The 10,274-nt window shown below is 45.4% G+C and overlaps 1 protein-coding gene across 3 annotated transcripts in view; it reads left to right on the top strand.

Moving 5' to 3' along the window:
- The first annotated feature begins 1,188 nt into the window (after positions 1-1,188).
- LOC147106357 (sodium-coupled neutral amino acid transporter 4-like) overlaps positions 1,189-10,274 on the top strand; it is a 99,810-nt gene continuing 90,724 nt past the window's right edge. For all 3 annotated transcript variants that reach the window (XM_086009399.1, XM_086009398.1, XM_086009400.1), the window contains exon 1: positions 1,189-1,289. The gene's annotated coding sequence lies outside the window, so the exon portion shown is untranslated. The remainder of the gene's footprint in view (positions 1,290-10,274) is intronic.

Below are 10,274 nucleotides of genomic sequence, written 5' to 3'. Positions count from 1 at the left end.
TTCCAGTGGAACCGGCGAGCTACGGTCTCCAAATAGGCATCCTGATGCAGCTCACCGGATTCAAGCCGGGCCGACAGCAAGGTAGGTCCGGCGGGCTGTCACAATGGCGGAGGGGTGTTGAGCCTGGGGGCGGCAGTGGTCCAGATGATCTTTCTTGGGGCCCGGAGGATCAGGCCTGCTTTTATTATCCTAATCCCTGGCCCAAGACTGCACAAGGTAGAGGAGAAGCATCCGGGAAGGCGCCAGACAACTCGAGTCTCTTTGCCGGGAGCAAGTGGAAGCCAAGCGCAGGCAGCGCACGTCAACCCAAGCACCCCACCCACCTGCCCCTTCAACCACCGTCTGCCCCACCTGTGACAGGGACTGTAGGTCCCGCATTGGACTCATCAATCACCTGAGAACTCATTTTTAATGTGGAAGCAAGTCATCCTCGGTTCTGAGGGACTGCCTAAGAAGAAGAATCATCATTCTCTAGGCACTTCTACTCTTTAGAAAATTAAGCTGCACCCCATAATCTCCAGGTTCAACAGCACTGTCGACCAATTAAAAAGGGGATGTATATTAAAACCATCAGATTAAAGGAACTGATTTTAGTCATGTATAAGAGGAGCTCGGTTTTTGCACTTTTGCCATCTACGGGCATCTTTATAAAAGCAGTCTAGAACAGTTCCTCTGTCTAAGTGTAAAGGCAGAAAAGCACAAAGAAGTTGCTCTCCCAAAACAAAATGGAGTGATAGCATAAATGTAAAAGTCTCTCTGGTTGTCAGGAGGAAAGGAGGGAGGCTACGTTCAGAGCAATGAGATTGAGACAGACGAGAAGGGAAGCATTTTCAAAGGTAAAGATGAAGAGGGAGATAGCAGTCCATACCAAACCTATGATGTAGGTGCATATTGTGGCTGGCAATCTGATGGCTAAATCTGTTTCTTTTTATATCTTCAAAGGCACGAATTACACCTCTTAACACGGCTGAAAAGGTTTGCCAGGACACTTCAGGGTAGGCAGTACTCCTTTAAGAATGTCACACCAATTAAGATTGCATTTGAAGCGTGGATGGTGTGCCCAGCCCTTTGTGTGGAGTTCGCCTCGGACAGCTTCATCTTGATTGGCGGCTCCCGAGTACAGGGCGTGTCTTGTCATTCATGAAACATGAAACTGTTTGCACGCTTCGTTCACATGGTGGAAATTTCCACTATCTCCCCTGTACTGTTAAATGCAGAGGATCTCCCCTCTGAAATTACAATTCACTGTTGCTCCCGCTTTGTTACTTGATTCACGTTGCAATTTAAAGGTGGGTTTCGTCAGCAACAAAAAAAACCAGCTTATTAATAAAAAGTAAATAACATTTTAAATTGGCTTTTGCCAGTGTATTGTGATAAAGCCTAAATGGCTTCAGGCTGCGTTTTATATTTTAAGCGGCAAGAGAGGTTTGCCCTATTTTGTTTTGTAAAATGCACCCGCTGCATGATTTGGCGGATAGGAAGTAAAGGTTCTTATTGTGGTAGAAAGGTATTAAAAATATGTGTAAGTGGGTACTTAAGAACGATTGCAAATATCTGGAAATATGAACGGTTGGTGAATTAAATGCGGGACTCTGTGCGTGAGCAAAGAAGGAAATAGTAAGTCAACATTGTATTTGCATTGGGTATAACCTCGTAGGAAGGGAGGGGGCAATGGGAAATGATCGTTGTACAATCAGACCGCTTTAAAAGTTCATTCACTTTATACAGTTTCTGTTTTATTCCGTGTGTGTGTGTGTGTGTGAAGTGCGATTGAATCGTGTTTTATTAACCGTGGCAAGGAGAGAAGTCTTTTGTATTGATTTCTGCCAAAGCCGTTTTATTTGCTAAAAATGTTGCTTTACTGTAATTGCTGTAACAATATTTGCTCTTTCACTGCACGATGGCTGAGCTTTTACGAATTTGCTAGCCTCAAGTGGCAATTGTTTATTGTTGTATCAGGTTAAAAGTGTGTGTGTGTGTATGTAGTGGGGAGGGAGGAGGAAGGCTGTGAATTGTGGATTTTAAAAACACTGCAGTCTTAAATCTGGAAATGAACGGGATGGTGCATGTTGTTTGGTTGCATCCTTATTAAGTGAATGTATCCGCGCAGACTGCAGATACTGTTGCATCTTGCAGAGCGATGCGATCTTTGTGAGTCATCTTGCCGGTTTAATGGTTGTCCTTTGCCCCCCAGGCAACCTGCATCTTGCCAGATGACTGGGCGCAGTGGCGGGGTCCCCGGGTCTCACCGACCGGCTGCGGGAGCCAGCGGGCGCTGAGCGGGTTGCGGTCGGGTTACATTGGGGCGGGGGATCCGCAGCTGCCAAGATAGAGCTTCGGATCCCCCCTCTGGGCTGGGCTCAGCGACGGTAAAACCCACTCTCCGGGGGCTGGGAAGGGGTCGAAGCCGGCCCCACCCACTTCCGAGACCCCTAACCTGGGCTGAGTTGACATTGTGGGCGCCGCCTCGCCGCAGGAGGTGGGAGAGGAGATGCGGAGGCTGCGGGGAAGGGAAGGGGTGGGGGAACCTCGCCCTGATTTAAGTACATATAAGAATTAGGAGTGGGCCATATTCACTAAAATCATGGCTGATCTTCAACCTCAACTCCACTTCCCTGCCCGATCCCCATATCCCTTGAATCCTCTGGAGTCCAAAAATCTATTGATCGCAGCCTTGATTATACTCAACCATTCAGCATCCACAGCCCTCTGGGGCAGAGAATTCCAAAGATTCACAGCCCTCTGAGTGAAGAAATTCCTCCTCATCTCAGCCTTAAATGGCCGACCCCTTATCCTGAGACTATGCCCCCTAGCTCTAGACACTCCAGCCAGGGAAAACAATCTCTCAGCATCTATCCTGTTAATCCCCCTCAGAATCTTATATGTTTCAATGAGATCACCTCTCATTCTTCTGAACTCCAGAGAGTATAGGCTCAATCTCTCATAGGACAATCCTCTCATCTCAGGGATCAATCTAGTGAACCTTCGTTGCACCGCCTCCAAGGCAAGTAACCCTTCCTTAAATAAGGAGACAAAAACTTTCCCAGCCCTGTCCCCTACTTCATGTTCCAGCCTTTTAATTGGAATTCCTCCCCCCTCACCCCACCTGAGGCCAGATGAGAGCCCGACTCATGTCCCCTGTTCCTGTCAGACCCCTTTGCGTTTAGCATCCTCAGGTTGCAGGTACCCATTGTGTGTTCACCGGGCACGGCGGTGTAAATTCAGACCTTCTGTTACCTTTTACGGATGGGGCATTGACCCCCTTTTTTCCCTTCATGCTTCCAGACAGAAAGGTTACAAATTGAACCAGGTTATAGGTTTCAGCTCAGAAATGCCATAGCATACAAGGCTACGGACCAAATGCTGGAAAATGGGATTAGATTAGACAGGGCTTGATGGCCGGCGCGGACGCGATGGACCGAAGGGCCTCTTTCTGTGCTGTATAACTCTATGACTCTATGACTCTATGATTTGATAAATTTAGGGAGATGAGGGGGGCGGAGGGGGGTGGGTGCAGAGGAAATCAGATTGGATTCCCACTCCTATCCAGTGACTTTCCCCCACTCCACGATTTGAGCACATAATCTAGGCTGACACTTCAGCATATTAATGGGGAAGTGCTGCATTGCTGCTGGTGCTGTCTTTCAGATGAGACGCACCAAAAGCTGTCTACTAGTTCAGGTGGATGTAAAAGATCCCATGGCACGATTCATACAAGAGCAGGCAAAATCTCCTCCTTTAATGGTTAACATTTATCTTCCAACCAGAAGAGATTCAATTGGTCATTTATCTCATTGCTGTTTTGTCGAACCTTGCTGTGTGAAAATTGGCTGCCGTATTTTGCCTATATAATGATGTCATTGCACTTCAAAAGTAATGAATTGTCTGTGAAGAGATTTGGGCCATCCTTAGAATTTGAACAGTGCTATATAAATGCAAGTTTTTTGTCTGCTGAAAAGTACATGTGTGTGGATGTTGGGTGAGAACAGCTTAGGTTTGGCTGTGAACCCACCCTTTTATCCTCACCCTCACGCTGAGCACCGTGTTGACACTGCCTATTAGATTTTATCAGTTGTCCTGGCAAGGACCGCTGGGAACCCCCATGGCCCCTGTCCCAACCACAGCACTCCAGATGTGGCAATAGAACATGTGGTTGCTCACAAACATCAGGCTTGGGATTGGCATCAGTGATTGTCACCTGGAACCCTCTTGGATAGATGAGAGTTGTGTGGTATCCATTGTGTGGGCTAAAAATGAAGGCCATCCACTTGGGTAAGATACTGGAGTGCCTGTGGAACGATAGCTCAATAAGATACAGGGAGAAATTGGGTGGAGCCGCAAACGGGGCGCCAAGCTCGCCTGGGCGCCAGATTTTGCGCTGCGATTGGAGCAGCAGCGATCGCCGGAAATTCAGCTTGAGCGCCCCAAGAGGGACACGGGGTGAGGCTCGAGGCGCTCCGCGTCCCTCTTAGGGCGCTGAAACTGAATATCGCAGCGCAACGTGCCACAGCGCCACACGCTGCGGCACGGCGCGCTGCGGTACTGCAGGCCTTCCCCCCATTCTTAAGGGGGAGGGGCCTGCACCAGCGCGATCAGAGATTGCAAGTGCCGGCAAAAGAGCCCGGCACCGAGGAGAAGTGCCGGGCTCTCAGAAAACAGCCGGCAATGCCGCGGGGGGAGAACAGGAGGCCGGGGACGGAGGTGCTGGCAGGTGGCCGCCGAAAAAAACGGCCGCCCCGCACCTCCACCTTAATTTGCGCCACTGCCGCCACAGGTAGGTCCCGTGAACCGGGCGCGATTAGCGAGCGGCGCTACAGAGGCGGTCGCTGCCAAATATCGTGATCGGGGCGGTAGCGGGGCGCTGCGCACACCGATGACGTCATCGGTGGCGGCGCAGCGCAACAGGCTAACGCTGCTATTAGCGCTCCAGCTAAATATCGCGGGAGGCGTGGCCAGTGGCGCTAAAGCCACTGAGTGCCCTCTTTAGGCGCTAACTGGTAGCGCAGCCCACCAAATTTCTCCTCCAGTGCCTTTGCTGTGAGGAGTGGAGAAGTGAAATAATAGTTTGAAATCTTGGAGGTTTGTACTCATGATGTTGACTTTATGTATGGGTAATGTTGTCTGAATACAATAAGTCAAATGTAGGGGTAATATAGGCACGTGTGAAATGCAGTTGAAGTGTAACTGTATCCTCTCCATCACACAAACTGCCAACTTCCACCTCTGTAACATCACCTGTCTCTGCCCCAACTCAGTTCATCTGCCGCATAAAACCTTCAGAGATGCTTTTGTCTCCTACAGACTCGATTACTTCAATGCTCTCGTTGATGGCCTCCCATCCGACACCTTCCATAAACTCCAGCTCATTGAAAACTCTGCTGCTCGTAAATTATCCCACACCAATTCCTGTTTACCTATCCACCCCCATCCTCACTGACCTACATTGGCTCCCGTTCCTTAAATTCAAAATGATTGCACTTGTTAAATTTGTTTATCGCCTTGCTTCTCTCTATCTCTGTAACCTCCTCCAGCCCCTACCTTTGCCTTACCATCGGCATAATTATTTCAGCTGCATAAGTCCCACTCTCTGAAATGCTCTCTCTAAACCACTCCACCTCACCATCTCCCTCTCCTTTAAGACCCTCCTTAAAACCCACCTCTTTGACTAAAGTGTTTGGTCATTTGGTTTCTTGAACCTCTTAATCTCTCCTTCTTTGCCTGGGCATACGTTCTCTTTACTTCTCTGTGAAGTGCCTTGGGTCATTTTCTCCCCTATTAAAGGCACTTTATAAATGCAGGTTGCTGTTGTTGTATGCTCTTATAATTGCTGCAAACAATACTGTGACATTTGTAGTTATGAAATATGAAGATGTATTCTCAGTGGTGCAGCAAGTTGATTCTCCAATGTGCTGCACCACTGAATATTAAGACATGAGCCTGGCACGCTGTGAGTTCTGAGTTATGCACTTGGTTGGAGATGCAGACCAGAGGCCAGGCACTGCTCCAGCTGGAGAACAGGAAAATCGGAGGGCGAGCTACCCTGGTCACTGTTGCAGCTCTAGCTGGCCTAAGAACAACCGTGGCACAGGATAAGTCAAACCTGTTATCAATGCAGATAAGTTTAAAAAAACGGACTTGGCAAAATAAAGTCTTTTCAGTCCTTTTCTATTCTGCATCACTTTTTATTGCTACATTTGCTGATATTTAAAAATGTTATATTTCAACTATGATTCCAGCCGCTGCTGAGAATTGAGTAAGTGCTCTATGTGGCCAGAGGCCCTGTATTTTAAAGGTTTTTTGCAAGGTTCGCAGTCCTAAAATTAGTTAATGCTTTACAATAAAAAGAATTAAATCCGATGTAACTTTTAAGCCCCAATTTTAACTCGGGGCATTGGGGGCGAGCGTTGGGCTTGCCCTGACTCGCCAATGTTAGGCACATCCCATTTCATCTCCAGGACATCATTTAAATAAACCAGGCCCAATGTCCACCCGAACCCAGCGACAGTGACGTGAGGAGGCCAGCGGCAGGAATGGTCCTCACCACTAAAGTAATTGAATCGGAGCAAGGACGCAGGCTCTTGCAGTCGGGGGAAGGGAGGGGAATCCTTCTGTCCCACAAAGAAACCTGAAAAGAAAATAAACTCACCTTCTTGGCACTCTTCTGGAGCCTGCTGCTCCTTGGCGCCGACCTCGCTGAAAATGAGCTAAAATGGCATTGCGGGGTCTGGATGACATCATCAGATGTTAACTATTGCATTTCAGTGAGGCTCCACCTGCCTCTCACGTTGCGCAAAATGCATCTCTGAAACACGGGGCGGGGGTGGGGGTTGGTAGGAAGCGCAGGTGCAACGTGGACATGGTGCCTGCCAATATTTTAACCCTTTGCCAGCCCTATTCTTGATGGGTGCAGGGGTTTAAAATCAGAACTTCGGTCTATTACAAGGACCAGATTATGTGCTGCACATTTAAAGCCAAATGGCCCACAATCGTTTTCATCAAACTTATTCACACTTTACCAAGAAATTTATAGCCTGCACATTGCGCTATAAAATGGGCCAATTAATAATTTATTCTTGTATATAAACAGTTTTAAAATGTAGCGAACATAAACCATAGTCAATGTATCCTACCCATGTACATATTGTTGGAAAAAAATGGTGTTACGTGAGATTCAACATTAAACCAAACCCTCATCTGCCTTTTCTGGTGACTCAGGAGGAGATGAAAGATCCCATGGCACTATTGAAGAAGAGCGGATGAGTTCTCCTAGTGTCATGGCCAAAATTCCTTCCTCAAACAACACACCCAAATTAAATTAACTGATTGATGCTCATCAAATTTTTAGTTCTAAATTTAAAAAAGAGCTCACTAGAATTTAATTGGCACCCTTACTTGAGCAATAACCCAATGGGCTAATAAACGAATAAAGCTAGAGTTTTTGATTTGCATGTTATTTAAAGGTTGTACTTCAAAAGTGAGTGATGCATTGTGGTCGAAGAAAGTATCTGAAAAGTTATCTTATTCCAACATAAAACAATATTTTTGTGCAACTCCCCAATCTGTAAATGGGTAAATAAAGCCAATGATTTCATTTAACAGGAAAGCTGTTTAAGACCAGTCATAAGATGGTTTATTGAATGTACAGATTGATTACAAAGGAGGCAAACAGCTACAACATTTGTGTACTAGATCTAAAGTTAACGCTTGTAATAGACAGGTACACATGTTAATGGAATACGCTGTATTAAAAAATAATGAATTTAACCTGAGGACGAATGCCAGTGAGGCAGGTGTCTCGAAATTGCACGTGTCCGTTGGGTGAGCTGCCTGAGTAGGCCAACAGGTACCAGCAGCTCGCCTGAGGTCCAAGTCTGAATCCTCGGGCCTCCATCTTCAGTTTAAAAATGGCCTACAGGAATTTCTAGACCTGAAATTGAATAGGTTTTAAAAGTACACGTGAAATAATATCAAATTGTTTTGGTTCAGCTAAGATAAGACTGAGTAATAATTCCAACAACTAAAAATATAAATAAAACGTATAAATGATCTCTTCCCAACATTATCAAGACAGCCATTTTGGAGTTTGGTTTCTAAATAGTAGACAATTGGCATTCCGTTACAATGGTCATTTTTAATCACTTAAAAAAAAGTCAGTAAGTTGTACACCTTTAATTTTAAAAGGCCATGGCCAAATTTTAAGCACACTGCTCATTTTAATTGTGGGAATTCTTTTTGCAGAGCATAGAAACATAGAAGATAGGAGCAGGAGTAGGCCATTCGGCCCCTCGAGCCTGCTCCGCCATTCAATGCGATCATGGCTGATCATCAGAGCATACTATAAATATTCACAAATGCTCATTGCAGTATGTCATTTTGGGAAATGGAATGGCCATTTATAGAGCAAACTTTTCTGTTATATTTATTATTGAAAAGCCTGTTTGAACGTGTATGTGTTGACAGACAACTGTGGCCTTGATTTTCTTTGTGCATCTTGCCTTGCAATCAATGTTCCCTGTAAATTTTCTTTTGCTGTTCAATCACTTTAACGGGCTTGTGCGGCCCATTCAAACTTTCGCGTATGCGCAGTTTCTTGCATTGAAAAGCCGGTGAGCGGCCCGCGCAGGAACACCGACCGCTGCGCAGCTTAGCGGGAACGTTGCTTGCAATGATGGGGGTGTGGGGGGTTGCATTGCGAAGACAACAATCATTTTGTGCAAATTGTGATGTTTTACATTTAAAATAATCTTCTGCTTTTTTTTTCCTTTCGTGTAAATAGCAAAGAGAACTGCAGAGACTTTTAGTAAGTTGTCAAACAAGTTTCATTGTGTGAAAGTAAGAAATGATTGTAGGAAATGTCTCTGTCAAACACCAAACATTTCCAGCTTTGAATTTAAATAGCTAATACAAGAGGTGCGTTTTTGCTGCACTCTTTAGAGAGACGTTAAAATGATTATTTACCAGGGAAAACAACTCAGAGAAGCTCCTTAAATAATAATATTCCTATCATTGTTCTGTGAGAGGTTGTCAGACATGAAGTGCTAGCTGAATGCTGGGACAAAAAATGTTGTGCTTTCTGCGCAGATGATTAGTCAAAGTTATTTACTATCAGAAAGTTTGGAAACTGAGTCAAAGGTGATTGGAATGCATGGAATTTGTAACCAGCTTGTAAAAGGTTTAATGATGATTGATGCTTAGTTTTCCTAACTACCTGTTCAAGTGGCTAAGCTAGTTTGAAGCAGTAAACTTGTTAGGCTACATGTAAAAATAGGCTAAGTGAAAATAATACACGGCGGAAAATTGCATTTGAGGTTAACGGGGACTGTTACTTTTTTAACTACAAAATCAAAATAGACAGGGTTTCTGGAAAAGTCGTGGAAGTTTAGGCTGCTTTGGCGAGTGTAGATTGTGGATGAGTAGAGATAAGTGGTAGAATGAACGGACAGGGTAGTATGTGTATCCGAGTCGTCCGCACAACCCCTGGAGCAGAGGGGAGGCATAACCGAAAAGGAAAGGTGAACCTGATCTATAGAAATGCAGAAAACTGAGAAGTGGAGCCAGCGGCATGCTATCTAAAATGTGCACATGTAATCAGGAGATGCCGTGAGTGTGTGATTGCTTGAGGAGAGCACTAGGCAAAGGCAGATGGAAGTTGTAACTAGACACATCCCCAGCAAGAGCACACTTAGTGTATCAGTGGAAGTTAAAGTTTACCAAACATTCTATATTTATCACAACAACAGTATGCTGCTTTTGCAATTTTTTTTTTACTTTCCTTCCTAATTTTTTGGAAAATAATCTAGAGGAAAGAATCAAACTCACTACCCTAATTTTATGTTATAGCACAGTTTCTACCCAAACACAGGAATTGACTGTTAAAATAACGTAAATTCTGAAGGAGATTTGTATTAAGGGGTAGGTTTTTCAAAAATTTTACAGTGACTATATACATCTACCCTAGCATTGACCCTACCTCCTATTCTTCAACTGCATGCTGCCCCTCGGCGACATCAACCAAAAATCATGGTGTCAGGTTCGACATGTATGCTGACCCAGCTTTACCTCGCCACCATCTCTCTCGACCCCTCCACTGCCTCTGTGTTGTCAACATGCTTGTCCAGTCCTCGATTAGCCAAACCTTTCTCCATTTAAACACTGGCCACTGTCAGTCCGTAGCCTCGGCGTCCTATTTGGCCCCCAACTGAGTATCCAACCTTATCACAAAGACTGTCTAACTCTACCTTTGTAACATCGCCCTTCTCTGCTCCTGCCTCAGC

The sequence above is a fragment of the Somniosus microcephalus genome, chromosome 16 (genome assembly GCF_052327205.1).
Source record: "Somniosus microcephalus isolate GS21.2 chromosome 16, FLI_Smic_1.0, whole genome shotgun sequence".
NCBI classification, from domain to species: Eukaryota; Metazoa; Chordata; class Chondrichthyes; order Squaliformes; family Somniosidae; genus Somniosus; species Somniosus microcephalus.
Note: the sequence above shows the minus strand (reverse complement) of the source record. Positions and strands in the feature narration are given on the sequence as shown.